Genomic DNA, 16,538 nt, shown 5'->3' with positions numbered 1-16,538 from the left:
TATGTACATACATTCATATGTACATTCACAGTAAGTTTCCATTATGATTGAGCAAGTTTAACATTCATAGAAAGCTTTCAGTTTGATCTTTTTCTCAGCACTGAAAACCTTTATTTTTCTTGAAAAAATGTTGACAAGCACAGCAGGTGATGCCCCAACCCGTCAACCATTGAGAACATAGAAACATTAACATACACCTTAAGGGAAGGGTGGTAGTGGGTCACATCACTACAGAGAGGTAGAATATGTCTGCAGCTATCGAAAGCTGGTAGATTTGCTCTGCAGGAGGTGGCTCTGCCGGCATCTTCTTCCCACGGGGAGATTAGCTGCTCTCCCCATGGTATGCTTGTCAAACCGGTACTTGCACATGCCATTCTGGGGCACCCAAGGCGCTTCAGGTTGGTGATGTAATCTCTCAGATCCTTGATGGATTTCACCTGGTCCTCCAGGTACTCGGACTCCAGGAAGTCACAAATATGGGGATCGATTTTGTTAGAGGCCAGCTTGTGTAGGTCCAGCAGGGCCTGGCTCACAGATTTCTCCAGCTTCAGGGCAGCCTGCATGGCATCCAGGGTATTGTTCCACGTGTCAAGTTCTGGTTTCTTAATATCCTGCAGCACCTCGTGGCCCCCGCGCTTGTTCTGATATTTCATGAACTTCTCTGTGTGCTTGTGCTCCTTGTGGCTCTGCTCCTTGAAGTACTTGGCCACAAGGCTCAGGGCGACATCATCCCGTTCCAAATAGTAGGACATAGACAGGTAGATGTAGGATGCGTACAGCTCACTGTTAACCATACGGTTGATCCTGGCTTTGCACTCTCAGGTGAAGTTTTGGCGCACATGGGACTCCATGGCAATGTAAGTGGTTTTGGCAATAGTCGAAAATGTATATAAATTGGATGTCGGTTTCAGGAGATTCTGAGCTATCTTCCGTTAAAAAAAAAACACTGTTGAAGCAAGAACACAACTCTGAGCTAGTTGGATCATATTTAATTTTATTTTGTTATTGTGCATTCAGTCACATTTTGACTTTTTACAAGCATCACAGTTAAACAATTACAATTTATAAAACACAACCGATAAAAAGAAAGAACACTTAAAACAAATACACATTTTGGTTCACATGTTAAAATATCAGACTGTATTAAGATTACATTTAATGTAATCTGCATTATAATGCAATATGAATAAAATCAATTCATTTAGCAGTTTTAGGAGGGCAATAGATACATACATGTCTTTCCCAGCAGAAAGTCTGTTGCAGAATTCCTTAGTATTAAGCCATTAAATATCATGTACACATTTAGCAAAGTATTTTCTCTTAAAATGTATGTTGCTGTGCAAGTTATAAGGAGATGTCACATGTCTTGAGGATACCCCACACCACACAGGTTGCATTCTCATGCTTCACGATCTAGGTTTGGCCAAATCCTTACTGTTTCATTCGTTTTTGTTAAATTTAAGCAAAATCGTAGTATTTGATAACGACAAGTTGGGTTCTGAAATGTTCTTACATCGGGGAGTACATAGTTACTGTATTTTTCGTGACGCTAACATTTCTAATACTTTTCATGTTATAAAAAGATGCTCTAGCTGTAATCCAGTCTGCTCTCATTAATGCTTGTTTTACTTTGTCAGGCTTTACAATGAGTGTCTCACTAGATGATTCACATGTTTGCAAGATGTTTTCAACATCAGCTTGTAGGATAGACAGGTATTTACTGTTTTGAGATACTCTGTGGGCCTCAATATCTTCATAAAGAGAGTTCACGCATGGATCAAGAATTGATCTATATAAAATAAGAACTTTCCAATTGAGGTGCGATTGTAAAGAGTGCAAACCAAGTTCATATTGTAACTGAGAAATTGGCAAAGACATAGGCAGACGCAGTGTATTTTCCACAGTTGACCTTCTAAGTGAGTCCATTTTACAGAGTGAGCACTGGAATTAATTTCCAGGACATATACAATGGCTGTTATCATTTTACTTTTGTAGAACTTTAGCAAAGGTAGAAGCAAAAATCTATTTCGGTGCTGGACTGCCCATGTGGGCGGGACAAAGACTGATATGCAAATGGATATTTCCCATCTGTGAAAGGTACAGTGAGCAAAAAGCGTGTGCTGCAAACTCTCATCTCAGAACAGGTTATCATGCCATGTTCTTTCTGGAGAGGAACGCCTGCTACCTTTTTTGACATATTTGCAAGGAACTTGGGGTTGGTCACCCTAAGTTACCTGGGGGCAACCAGACGTGGACTCCCTGCTCACTGTGCTCAGAGAGACACAGCTTCACCTCACTGATGAGGCCCAACAAGGCTGAAACACGTGTATGGGGTTGCTGGTGGTACTCTTGTTCAGAGAGGAATTGCCATAGCATTTCGGTGCTGGACTGCCCATGTGGGCGGGACAAAGGCTGATATGCAAATGGATTTTTTCCCATCTGTGAAAGGTACAGCGAGCAAAAAGCGTGTGCTGCAAACTCTCATCTCAGAACAGGTTATCATGCCATGTTCTTTCTGGAGAGGAGCGCCTGCTACCTTTTTTGACATATTTGTAAGGAACTTGGGGTTGGTGACCCTAAGTTACCTGGGGGCAACCAGACGTGGACTCCCTGCTCACTGTGCTCAGAGAGGCACAGCTTCACCTCACTGATGAGGCCCAACAAGGCTGAAACACGTGTATGGGGTTGCTGGTAGTACTCTTGTTCAGAGATGAATTGCCATAGCATTTTGGTGCTGGACTGCCCATGTGGGCGGGACAAAGACTGATATGCAAATGGGTATTTCCCATCTGTGAAAGGTACAGTGAGCAAAAAGCATGTGCTGCAAACTCTCATCTCAGAACAGGTTATCATGCCATGTTCTTTCTGGAGAGGAGCGCTTGCTACCTTTTTTGACATAGAAGCAAAAATCTACATAGAGAATTTGACAGTTTTCTCATTTGGCTCGTAAATTGGACTATCTTACTTTCCAAGTGATCAGCTAAAGTGTTCAATGATTGAGTGGAGTTCAAATGAAAACCTAAATATTTGACCTTCTTTGTAGTTGGTAAAATACATTGGTTCATCATCTAATGTGATTTTTTATTTTTGTGTGATGGTTTTCCAAATATAATAATATTTGATTTTGATGTGTTGATAACCAGGTCATTTTCACGAGCATATAATTCCATTCCTTTGATTAGATGTTGTAATCCTACTGGAGTACAACCAATTAGTGCACGATCATCAGCATAGGCCAAGAAAGTGATTCTACATTTGCCCACAGATGGACTCACAAAGGAGTGGGCTAACAGAAAGTCGTCCAGATCGGCTAGGTAAAGGTTAAACAGGATGGCGGTGAGGATACAACCTTATCTAACACCATTTTTTATGTATATATCTGATGTTAAATCACCAATCATGTTTAGTCTTACTTGGACTATAGTATGTTCATGCAAGGCCATTATTATCTGTAGCAGACCTTCTGCAATGTCCCATTTCTTTAACTTGGTCCATAGCTTTTCTCTATCTACTAAGTAAAAAGCCTTTGACAGGTCAATGAGGGCTTTACAAATTGGCATTGAGTTTTTTTGCAACCGGTTCTATAGGGTCGATATGCCTTTCTGAAAACCAATCTGAAATTTGTATAAAATTGAATTGGAATCCACCCATTTCATCAGATCTTGAAGGACTATGCGAGCAAATATTTTGCTGTCACAATCTATCAGCTTTATCAGGCGATAGTTTGCTGGATTAGTTCTTTCTCCCTTTTATATGTTGAAATGATAATAGCTTGTTTCCAAGATTCTGGAAGTGTTTGTGTTCTTATAATGTTTTTAAAGAGCTCACACAAAATTATTGACAAAGTTGTTGAGTCAAGTTTTAATATCACATTGGTTAGGGCATTCGGGGATAGCCACACGTGAATTGGAGGATTTTTTAATGAAACCTTTGGGCTCTTCTTTATCATCTTATCGAGAAGCTCCCAATTTCACAGTCCAAAAAGCTTAACATTACCTGCAAGCACTCAGTTTGACATTGCCAGTAACGTCTTAGTTTGACATTCCTTCTAAGCATGACCCTCCCAATAAGCTCCAATAAATGTCATGGGATACAAGCACCCATTGGAGCAAGCCTGCTTCTGCCGTTCAAACTGAAAATACAAAATATATCCCTTGAACCTATGGAGCATAATGTCAGGCAGTGTGATGAGGCTTGCAACGCATTACAGTGAGACAAGGCTTTCCAAATCCACTGGAAAAACACATATGGTGACAACCGCTTTGCAGCAGGTGACTAAAAAAAGAATTTCCTGTATCAACCTAACAAGTGGCGGTAACACATAGCATCCTGGGAAATGGAGGGGCATTCATTAACATAATAGGTGGAACGACATTCAGCAGCTTAGGAAGCAAGTGAACATTTAAAAACACAAGCTATGGGGGGTCTTCAATAGCCCTGGAAGTGTGAGGACAACTAAAACCGCAGAACAGGCCATGAGTGGAAATCTAGGAAAATTAAAGTACCAGGTTATAGAGTTCAAGGTTTTTATTCAGAACAATTTGTCTGGTGGTCCAGGCCCTTACATCTGTTTCATATTTGGTCTCTTTCTTAGAGTCTGGGTATGATGCGTGTTAGGTTTACCTCCAAGTTCCTGGATTAAGTACAACATGGTTTGTTTTCAGTCAGAAGTGTATTTTGAAACTTTTTCTCCAAATTCCACAATGCAAAGAGGTTTGTTCTCAGTATTCAGAGCTACTCAGTCCGATTGCTTTCTTAATTGCTACTCAGAACTTTACTTTCATGGTCCAGCATTCAGCAATTCTCTGTTGAATCACTTGCACAAATCACTGTAGGACGGCTTCCCCCAAGTTCCTGCATGCCACTGTTCTCTGGTCAAGTGCTCTCAGTGGCTCTAGGAACTTTTCCTTGTAGTTCCAGGATTCTGCGGTTCTCTGTACAAACACTCCCTAAATGACTCTAGAAAGTTTGCCTTCATGTTCCATCATGCAGTGGTTTTCTGTTTAACTGCTCTCAATGGCTCTAGGACGTTTACCTCAAAGTTCCAGCATGCAATGGTTCTCTGTTCTAGCACTCCCTCAATAGGTCTATGAATATTGCCTCCAAGTTCAAGTATACAGCATTTTCCTGTTCAAGCACTCTCATAATGGCTCGAAGAACTTTACCTCAAGTTCTAGCATGCAACATTTCTCTGTTCAAGCACTCTCGCAATGGCTCTAGGAACCTTGTCTCATAGTTCCACCATGCAGCTCTTCTGTGTTAATTTTCTAACTTGGGTTCCTGACTGCACTCGTTGCCCTGGAGCTTTTATTAGCATTAGCACTCTCCCATATTTGGGCTTTGACTCTGTCTACATTCACCAACAGTATCGTGGTTCTACTTTTACCCCATCTCTTGTGTCCACAACCATCACTCCCCCTTTGTGTCAACTCACCATTCTCCTCTCCGCCTCTCCTTTGGACTATTCTGACATACTGCTCAAACAGGAACCTCAGAGGTATCTCACCATCTTTCCGGCATCTGGTCGTTCCTCTTCGCCTATCGCAAATGGGACCAATCAGTGGTGGGTGCTGAGTTCTCTGATTGTCAGCTGGCATTGTGCCTCTCATCTTTACTACGGCACTCTGGTTCTGTGCTTGACATCAGCCTTTCCACTCCACTTTGTTCTGGTTTCCCTTCATCCAGATGGCTCCCCAAGATTTTCCAGGGCTAGAGCATGTGTCGGATCTCACAGCAGTTCTCCTCACAGGTTTTCTCAGTCCATCTACTTGGCCTCGACTGCAGTTCTCTTCATTCGTGGTGGTCACTTCATCACAAATGGAATTCAATGGGCTAATAGACAGTTTTATATTTTCAGAGTCAATTTCTATTAACAGTTCCTCATCCCCCTTGCGCTCAATCACTCTTTCGTTCTTTCTCTTTGTTTGCTCCACTTCACTGGAATTCTCGCCCTCTGCCTCTCCGCTCTATTACTTTTTACTCTCTTTGTTGTCCTTCTCTTAAGAATTATCTTCTACAATCTTACTGGAAACCATGTAAATGTTGCATAGACTGTGATTTTGTATTCAATTGTACTGTCAGTGTGTTTTGTTCAGCACTTTGGTATAAAGCGCTATATAAACTACAAATAAAATAAAAAAATACAAATACAAATACAAGATGGTAGATGGGTATTCACGTCCGCTGAATAAACAGGGCACTTTAAGAGGAGGGAGGTTTGATGGAATTTTACCACTTTGTCATTTTCCAGTAAGGTTTCTCAATAAATTAAGCACTGGCTTCTGAGATCTAAGTGATGTTTTTAGTTACAGGTTCACGTTTCAGACGGGCTGATTCACCCCTTTATCCTTCTGAGATCAATGCATAGCATGCCATTACACTTGCTGATAAGAACACCTAATACAGTGAACGGAGGATAGCACAGGGGCTACAGGCTGGTCTTACAAGCAAAATCACACAGAGCAACAGAGGTTCGAATCTCGGAACCCCACTTAGAAACCGAACTCAAGTACAGTGATAAGCGTGTTATTAAAAGACAATTAAATAAATAAGTATTACAGTTAAGTGAGCACTGCAAAGGACAGAAGTCTTTTGGAAGATAGGGATTGGTTGGCATTTCACAGTATATCAAGGCATGAAAATCATTGCAATGAGAGGGCGTGGAGCAGAAATCAGTGGGAACAGGAAGGCAATGTTGCAACAATCAAACATGTGTTGCGTTGCATCATGTACGGCAGGCAGCTTTGGCTCCTGAAGAGAATGGATACCTAATGCATCAAAGAAGTGCGTGCGTCCACTGCAAGGCGTTAGGTAGCATTGCCTTCCATCTTGACCTTCTGGTGTGTGTCTGGCAGAAGCATCATGAAATATGCTCATATCTGATACTTCAGGGAGTGAATGAAGCATGCATGTATTATTCTTCTGAACTTAGCATGTACCTTTATTGTACGTATTATTAAAATTCCTTTGCGCATATTACGCGAACTGCAGGAGCATTGGCGAAATGCAATAACTCCATACATTCACAATTTAGCTTTTACCGTATAGTGATCGTTGTCTTTATTGTTGCTGCCCTAGGAACTCTCATCCACTTTATGAAATATGATGCATAGCGCTGACATCTCACCTGGCTGCTACTTTGCACCTCCCACTGTGCGGGACTGTGCAAGTACCTTTCGAGTGCTGCATAAGCCAGTACTCTGAAGGGAGGACTGGTAGTTGGTTGAATGATGTAAATTGGGTCATAGGTCACAGCCCCTCTGTGATGAAAGGGATGTTGAGACCAAAATAAAGGAGGGAAAGGGGAGGAAGGCTGCTTTCAGTTTTTTTTCCAAATGTCTGGGAGGTTCCGAATTGCCATCAGTGCAGGAGTCTTGGCTATTCCTGCACACGGATGGTCTCCACGTCTTGCTTCATCGGAATCAGGGCTGAAACAGGTCTCTGGAGACGTTGGGGATCCAAGCTGCCTTAATGTGGGAGGCGGGGCTATGGGGTTACTCAAGAGTATGCTCCATGATACGCGTCGACGTTGCACACGCAGTCGTGTATTTGACCTGCTGTATTACCTGCAGACGGTGGGGGTTCACTGCAGGGGTTTAGTAGTATGTGGTTTCCTCGGCTTTAAGGCAGAACATGGCTGCTTAGTTCTAGATTGATTCAAGCTTCAGAACTTTATTTTACAGGGACCATTTGTATAAGGCAAACAGGACTGTGAAGCAGCTGCAATGTAACATGTAGCACTATGCAAACGTTGAAAAAAACATGAAACTGGTCACAATGCCTAAATTAGGCCTGAAAGTGTAAGCTGGTGATCAGAGCGTACACACCTTCTGAACCTAAGATATCCCTCCTGCCCTCTATGAACAGGACATGGTAACTGTAGACCAGGTTGACATGGTAGATAAGACTGGATTAAGCAGATTAACTCCTAGAAGGGCCCAACCTCGACCAAAGAGGAACTGAATGTTCCACACCACATGACCTTCCCCGTAAAGCTCCTAGCAGACATGAAGCACTTCTAGGCAGCCCAGTTCAGGCTTACTCCCTTAGGACACACCGATCAAAACCCACCCTCATTTAAGAGCTCCCGTATTTGCTCCCAGCTTTTCCGTCTATAGAAATCAGCCGTTTGTGGCCTAGAGAGCAAGCAGAAGAGTGGGTGTTGTTCAATTTCTTTGGGCACCTAGGCAATGCAGGAAGGGCTCAAACCTTGTTCCTAGGTTCCATATGGTGTTTGCATGCAGGCTTTATAACAGACAATTGCACTCCTAGAGTCTTGCCCATATTGAGAATGTAACTTGTGCCTATAAAACCGGCCATGCATTCTTTTAAAACCTACCTCTAATTTAAGTCTCTCATTCTGTAGCCCACTGGTGTATTTATCAGATAACTACTTGTGAGGGTTGACTGTCGTTCACTCTTTTCCATCTGAGGCCAATCTGTTGTGCCTCAGGTTGGGGAGATTAATTAACAAACTCTCCTTTTGTGCCTATTGCACTAATTCTACACACAGCCAATTCTTTGCTCTGGTACCCCCTTAGTGGGATTCACATTGCCAGACGCCCCTGCGGCTTTCAAAAGGAGGGGGATTCAATATGATTATCTGGTTAGTAGCCCCCAGAACTCCTGGGCACTCTTCAGTACATCTCAAGGTCATCACACATCGACTACATGACTTAACTTAATATCACAACACTAGTAATTGCCTTCATTAATGTTCTGCAGGCTTTTAAGTGGAGCTCTCGCCACTTTTCTTGGTTACATTTTCTACTGAGCATAACTCCAGAAACTATTCATACAATCCAACCCAACAATCTCTAGCACTCAAATCTATGATTTAATTTTGTACATGTGGTAAGTTAAGTCTGTATGTTTTTCACTCCCCGATGATTGGGGAGGAAGGATAGCTCAGGGGCAACACGTTTGTCAACGCAGTGCAACACAGGTTTGAATCCTGATCATGTGCTTAGAAACCACTCACTGAAATGAAGCGTTTTATAAATGAACAATAAAAAAAATAACAATGTTTTTCCCTTTTTACACTCTCTTGGACTCTGTGCCTTTTTCACCCCAGATACCACTCTCAGGCTGCCTGGGCAGGCTCACAATTTCATCCCTGCATGAACAAGGCTCAGTACTTTAAGACCATTATGGCAGTGATGTGTGCAGTTTCAACCATTTAAAGAAATATTATAGGTTATTGGGAAGGGTGCGACTTGAAGATGTGATGTTTTTAAGATTTTTTGTTAAAAGGTGTTTTAATGTTGATCAGTGGATGTTTTATTGGATGGGGGATTTCCTTGCCTTACTCGTGTTTTCTTTGTCTTATATTATGATGGGAGGAAATGAGCGAAAAAGAGGAGAACAAGACATTTGATATTTATCAATGTGGTTGTTAAGCTCAAATTGATGTGTTATCTGTTTGTGGTAAGAGGCGTGTGGAAAGTGAATTTGTTTAACTATAACACACCAATAAAACATTTAAAAAAGATGTGAGCAGTACAAAAGACTAATAACATAATGTAATATTGCACTCTAGGCACCCAGAAAAGGCTCCTAGAAGGTCTAGCTGTCTGCTATTACCTAGTAATACCTTATATGAATTAAGTCTATGGGGGCATTCCGAGTTGGGCGGTAGCCATGGTGCTATTAGCACCATGGCTTCCTCCCATATCAGGTCCGGGTCCGGTGTGGCTGAATCTGGATTTACCGGGTCATTCCGACCCTGGAGGACCCAGTAAATCCCCATTAAACCAACCATTCCCCATTCCCATTTGAGCCCCTATAGGGCTCAATGGGAATGGGGAAGGCGCTATTAACGGGCCCGCGAATAACAGGCCCATTATTAGCTCCTTGGTCGCTTAGCGGGACCCGTAAAGGACGTGTGGTCAGACCGCTCGTCCTTTACGGTTCCCACTAAGGGATCTCGGACTTGGGGGGTAAGGGATTACCTGCATCGGTCTCCTTACCGGTGCCGGGTATCCCTTACCGCCCAACTCAGAATGACCCCCTATGTATGTCTGTGCTTACTTGTATAGATGTTTCTAGTCCCCATGAGTGGGGGCACCCTGTGTGCATGCGTTTGCCTTCATTTTTCTGTGTGCTAAAGCGTGTAACCTTGTGTCCAGTGCATTCGCAAATCAGAATATGGAAAATATAATGGTACTTATGTAATCGAAAGTGATAGTGACTCTTAAAATGGAGGGAATTTTGATCCGTCTATACCACTCAGTCTCAAAGACCCTTCATGTCTTGCAAGTTTATCAGCCACCAACACCTGATTCTTCTTTCTCCTTGGCCTTTATTGCAGTTTGCCTATGTTTTTATTACTGGCGATTTTAAGCTACACCCTAATTATCCTACTTATCACTTCACTGCTAGCTTTCTATCAGCAATGGAGGAGTTAGGCCTCCCCGAGATGGTTCACCAGCCTACTCATAACCTTGGCAACACACTTGATCTTATATTCACAGCTGTGACATTGGTAACCTTGCTTTCTGCCTTGCCTGTTCACTGGATCTCTTCTATTTACTCTTCACTTTTAATATTCCAGTGTGATTGGCCTTCCCAAAGCCTGCCCCGATGTCAATGGCATTTGACAAATTCCGCTGACATTTCTGCTTAGATTGTGAATGCTTGCATGTCATCTGCTAACACTGATCTTGAAAGCCTATCACAGATATTCACTGCCGCAGCTAATAATCTAGCTCCTTTGAGGCTGTCTCATGCGCGCTCTCATCCAGCTAGCCTGAGTTTACTCCTCATTTAGCTGGACTCAGGCTCCTCTGCAGACAGGCAGAGCGGAGATGGAGGGTTGGGAATTGTCCAGACATGAGAATTCTATTTCACAGATCGTTTGCGATTTATCACAAAGCCATATTTGAGGCAAAACGCTTCCGCATTATTAAGCGTTTCGAGGCTGCTCTGAACCAGCCAAAGGAGCTTTTTCAGATAGTTAAGTCACTGGCCCTCATTACAAGTTCAGCGGTAGCCATGCCGCTATTGACGGCATGGCTGCCGCCGAAATCACGTCTAAGTCCGGGTCCTCAGAATGAGGAATAACCGGGACATTCCGAGTTCGGAAGGCCCGGTAATTCCTCCCTCCAAGGACCCGGTCCTTCCTCATTCCCATTTCAGCCCCCATAGGGCTGAATGGGAATGGGAGAGGGAGCAAACAATGGGCCATTACGAGTTGGCCCATTGTTTGCTCCCTCTTCCCCTCGCGGGACCCGGTAAGCACGCCTGGTTTGACCAGGCGTTGCTTCCTGGGTCCCGCGAGGGGACCTCGTAATGAGGTGGTACGGGGTAAACGGCGCCGGCACCTTTTATGGCGCCGTTTACCCCGTACCGCCAGGGTCGTAATGAGGCCCACTGTCCTCTACGGCCACTGAGGAGGCTTATGTAGCCCCCTCCCAAGCCTTATGAGACTCACTTTCCACCTACTTCCTTGATAAAATGATGGCCTTTTTCCAAAAGATTGCCTCTTCTATTGTATGAACTCTTAAAGCTGTTGATCTTTCACAAAATGAAGATGAGCTGTCCTCTTGGTCTGTTTTTCCCCAATTCTTTCCAATCGGTATTATCAATGCTACTCATTAGATGAGGTCAGCCTCTCAGTTGGATTCTCGGGAGGATAGCTCAGGGGCAACATGCTCGCCTTGGTAGCAAAACATCACGGAGCACCACAGGTTTGATCCCCGGGTCCGCGCTTAGAAACCTCTGGGTATTAAGCGCGTTATAAATACCATATCATATCATGTCATTCTATTCCTGTTTCTACTATGAAATCCATCATGTTGGGCATTACTACTGCCGTGACTGGTGCAGGCAATTAGTCCTTTTCCTCTGCTTTTGTCCCTCCTACTCTTAAACATGCTTTGGCTATACCACTTCTAAAAAAACAGCTTTCGATCCAACTCTTGCTACTAACTATCGCCCTATCTCTCTATTACCTTTTCTTATGAAGCTTTTGAAATCCCCGGTTTCTCCTCTACTCTTTTCCTTCTTGCAAGCATCTTCTTTCTTTGACTCATACCAATCTGGTTTCAGACCGCAGAGAGGAACTGAGTCAGTGCTTGTATCAGTCGTGGACGGTCTAGCACGATTGACCAATAAGTGTGGTGTAGGGGCGCCAATTTTATTAGATCTGTTGGCTACCTTTGACACCGTCGACTACTCCACCTTGCTTCTTCAGCTGTCAAGTGCGGGTATTTCCAACTCGGTCCTGTCCTGGTTTGGGTCCTTTCTTGGGAACCGCTTACAGTCACTTTCTCAATCTTTTCAAACAGATCCTATTTCTATCACTTCTGGGGCTCCCCAGGGTTCAGCTCTTTCTCCCATTCTGTTTAATGTTTACATACAGCCTCTGGCCAAGCTCATACAGTCCCATGCTTTCCGTTCCTACTCATACGCTGACAATACCCAAATTGTCATGTGGCTCGATCTGGCGGTGACTGACGAAGCTGATCATCTGCGTGGCTTGCCTGGAGTCCGTGGGTAGCTGAATGAATCAAAACTGTCTGAAGCTGAATGCTGACAAAACAGAAGTTCTGGTGGTCGGCCCTCCTCATTTACCTCTTTTGGACACAGGACTTCTTTGGGTTCGCTTCCTACCCCAGTTGCAATCGTGAATGACATGGGCTGTAAAGTCTCTGCATCTCTTTCTGCAGAAGCCCAGGGCATCATGGTCTGCAAAAATGTTTACTTCAAACTTAAAATCCTCTGGAAGGTTCTTCCCTTTTTATTAGCTCGCGTTTGCGCCCCTGTGGTGACATCTTCCATTAAGGGAATGATCAATTACTGCAACTCTCTGTATTTAACTCAGGCCCTTTATCTCTTGAATAGGCTACAGGTGTGGCAGAATGCTGCAGCCAGAGCCACCACTGGTACCTCTCTGCACTCTTCTATCTCGCCAGTCCTCCTTCTCCTGCACTGGTTGACTGTTGCTTACCTCATTGAGTTAAAAGGCACTCTGCATTGTTCCTCATGCCTATTATGGAGTAGGCGCATACTGCCTTCAGAATAAATTCCATCCGTATACTCCTGCCTGAGCCTTAAAATCAGAGCATGCTTACCTCATCCAGGTACCCAGGTACAACCTCTTGCGGGTGGGAGAACAAGCCATCTCTGTGGCAGCTGCAGTTCTTACCCACAATCAATATCCATTTACTGTATTGATGGCTTCGTAAGACCCTTCTATTTTGAGTTCTTCTCCTGTTTCCAACTGTTGTCCTCTGAGTTTCTTTTTAGCGCCAGGATGCCTTTATGGCTGGAGGGTTGCGATTTCCAAATTCACTAACATAACATAGGATGAGCAAAGCAAGAGGCAGCATATAGATATCAAACAGCAGCAGGGATAGTGTGTAGCATAGGGTGCCCACAAAAGGTCTTATCGAAGACAAAGCTTTTGTCAACTCTTAGCTGCTGGCTCTGCTTGGACAAGAAGGGCTTGATCAAATTCAAAGTGGAAGTTAGACCACTGCCAATTTCTAAAATTAGGTGAGCTGGGGCTCGTAGCCCCAGTGTCCAACCCCATATAGGTCCCACAAAACAGGGGCAGCAAAGAGATCCTCTCTGAGGTTGACAAGTACTTTGTCTCGGATGAGCAAAACATCAGAATATCTACGGGAAAGTCTACAACAGCTATATGTATCTGTTTACAACAGTGCAGACACATTGCAAACGTTATCTGCAGTGGGTATGTTAAGTACAGACAAAACAATGGCATGCATCCCATGATAAATGGCTTCTTTGAAGATGCTTTGGGAAAAGCCAACAGTGTGTTTTAGCAAGTCATTGAATATGCATTTTCCAGGCACTGCCATAATGTCACAATGGTACTGCCTGGCCATGAGATGGCAACAGCTGTCAAATGGTTTTAGCACCTGGGCATACAATCAGAGGGCCTGGCAAACGCCTGCTATTGCCCATACTAGAGCCAACACTGTTGACTTTGACAAGGCTTATTTTTGACAGGAATTATGTTTAAGGAGCAGGTTCAAGGACACACGCATTTCTCAAAAATCAAGTGCTTTGAGGCACAGGTGAATAAGAGATGTGTATTACCTCAGCTGCTGATTTAATTGTTCAGCTACGAGATTACCTTCTCATGAAAACTTAGAAATGAAAATGGCATCCCCTTAAAAACACAGCGCTAGCTCAAAGAGAGCCCAGTGGTGTGCTCTGGGTGGAATGGGGCACATAGGGAGTGGGAATGGCCTTAGGGACTAGTAAGGGGCATGGACATTCATTGGATGATTAAAAAGTCAAGCAACACCCACAGGCTGTGTATCTCGCCTCATATCCCATACCTCTCCCATCTTTACTTCCCATGCCAGTACTTTAAACTTACAGATAGCGCTTACAGCTCCACCTAATATCGCAAACTGGAAATAATGTTGTGCTTGACCGCTGAAAGCAAGCAGGGATGAGCGGCAGCTGAGTGAAAAAACATTCGGCGTTGTTAGAGAGCACATGCAGACCGCAAGGCGTACGGACTTGATGAGGCTACGGACAAAGGGTGGGTTGCCTGAAACAACTCAGGTTTCTGGGCTGAATGCTAGCAGTATTATTTTTCCTAAAGATAGATGAGGTCTGCCTCTATCTTTAGGAGAACCATGTGTTCCTTATTAATTGAATGCGGAAGTGTGCATAACCCAAACTCAGTCATTCAGACAGAGTCGGAGCGAGCGCCAAAGCAGCTGCATCGGTCTCCCTCATCAGGGGCTGCCCAGCTACTGGACGTGCAGCCCATGCATTCCTCAGGACTTCCGGGCCTAACACGAGGGTGCAGAGTTTCCCACAATACGCTCAGAATCACACACAGGTTCGCATTGTGATTGCAGGTTCTGTGACCACATTCACTTGCCACAGACAGATGCCTATACAATTTGCCTCAGTACAGTTTTGGGGCTTATTCTGGCATGCTATTTTAAAGGTCTTTTTCTGTACCTTCTAAATTAAGTGTTTTAAATATACTTTTCACCTTTGATAAAGTTAATTTTATTTTTTGTATTGTATGTAAGCAATAAGCCCCGAGCCGCGGGGGCATTACAGAGTCAGGAATTGCCCCGGGACATTACCTGACTCGGTAATGCCCCCACAGTGAGGGGCTTATTTCTATTAGTACCCTGGCCTGCAAGACCGGGGTACTAATAGCATTTTTTCTGTTCTGAAACAATGTGGCGTTTCGAGAAAAAAAATGGCCGCTGTGAAAGGGAAAATTGAGTCTGTTTTCCCTTTCCATGGCGGCTATCGGGAGCGGACGTGCTGGCAACAGAAGTGTTCCCAGCGCGTTCGCTCCAAAAAAGCAGAAAAAAGGAGAAAAAACAAGGTAAGTGGGGTTGGGAGGGCAGGAAGGGGATTGTTTGCTGGGCTATGAGGAGGAAGAAAGGAAATACTTACCTAAATCCCTGGCGGGGGATGTTCACAGCCTCCAGCTGTGTGGAGGCTCAGAGCAGGGATTGCCCCGTTTTAGCCTCCTCATTGGCTGAGGGGCTACCACGGCCCCTGCCCCGGCTAGGAACAAAGGAAAGGAATCCCAGCCGAGGGATTCCCGGTTGGGTAAAGCCCCGGCGAGGTCCAATCAGAATGTTTGTTACATTTTGATTGACCCTTGCCGGGCACTAATTATTCATATACACAGAGGAAAAATGCTCTTTTGATAACAAAAGAACGTACAATAGATACAAAATCAGAATTGACAGTAAGCAGCGAGCTTCTTACAAAGGGGTGAGTTAGAATGACATTCTGACTGGGTTTTGGAGGGGAGTAAATGGAACAGTCACCAGGGGCAATGCAAGGGTGGACAGAGATTAAGGACTAACAACAATAGAAATGTTTAAGTGCAGGTAGGCGGTAAGGCCAGCTGTGGGATTCATGGATTATATCAGAGTGGTGCTCTTTTTTGTGCAATAAAGAAATCGATTGTAACTCCATGTGATCATGCTATAGATAAACAATGAATGGGGGCTAAACGAGGGGCACTGAGAGCCAGCATGGGCCCCTGGTACATAGACCAATTACCAGCACACCTTCTCCATTACCAGACCCCATCCCCCCACCACCCTGCCCTACACCCTATCCCCCCCACCATTCCCCACGTCAGCCAGCTCAGAGCACCGTGTAGAATGGGTGTAAACAAACAAGACTCCCACTGCTACACACAGATGGCGGGCTGTCTGAAAAGAAAGGGCCTTAGATAAAGTGATAAGAGCTTTGTATGATGAACACAAGAAGCAGAGAAACATGTCACGGGCCGATTTCAGTCCCAATAACATAGCTCGGCATGTTAGCATAATTGCTGCAGCGATCTGCGTGTTGCCAGTTGGCCATATGTGCAATGACATTGAAACAGCTTTGGGTGGTGGGGGATGGGCTCCTACTGCAGGGATGTGTTCATAACATGCCGGGGTGGATAGCTCTTAAAGTAAAGTCTTGGCTACTGACATGGGGCCAGCCAGCACTTCATGGGTTCAATTCCCATGGCAGGGCTGATTCAGACCTACGTCATTCCAAGGTTAATAAATTGAGTGTCATAA

At 44.2% G+C, this 16,538-nt stretch overlaps 1 pseudogene; it reads right to left on the bottom strand.

The window, feature by feature from the left end:
* Window positions 1-255: 255 nt before the first annotated feature.
* LOC138520460 (ferritin heavy chain B-like) lies at window positions 256-851 on the bottom strand (annotated as a pseudogene).
* Window positions 852-16,538: the final 15,687 nt, after the last annotated feature.

The sequence above is a fragment of the Ambystoma mexicanum genome, chromosome 13, assembly GCF_040938575.1.
Source record: "Ambystoma mexicanum isolate Mex_15411 chromosome 13, UKY_AmexF1_1, whole genome shotgun sequence".
NCBI lineage: Eukaryota > Metazoa > Chordata > Amphibia > Caudata > Ambystomatidae > Ambystoma > Ambystoma mexicanum.
This window is presented reverse-complemented; position numbering and strand designations above follow the sequence as displayed.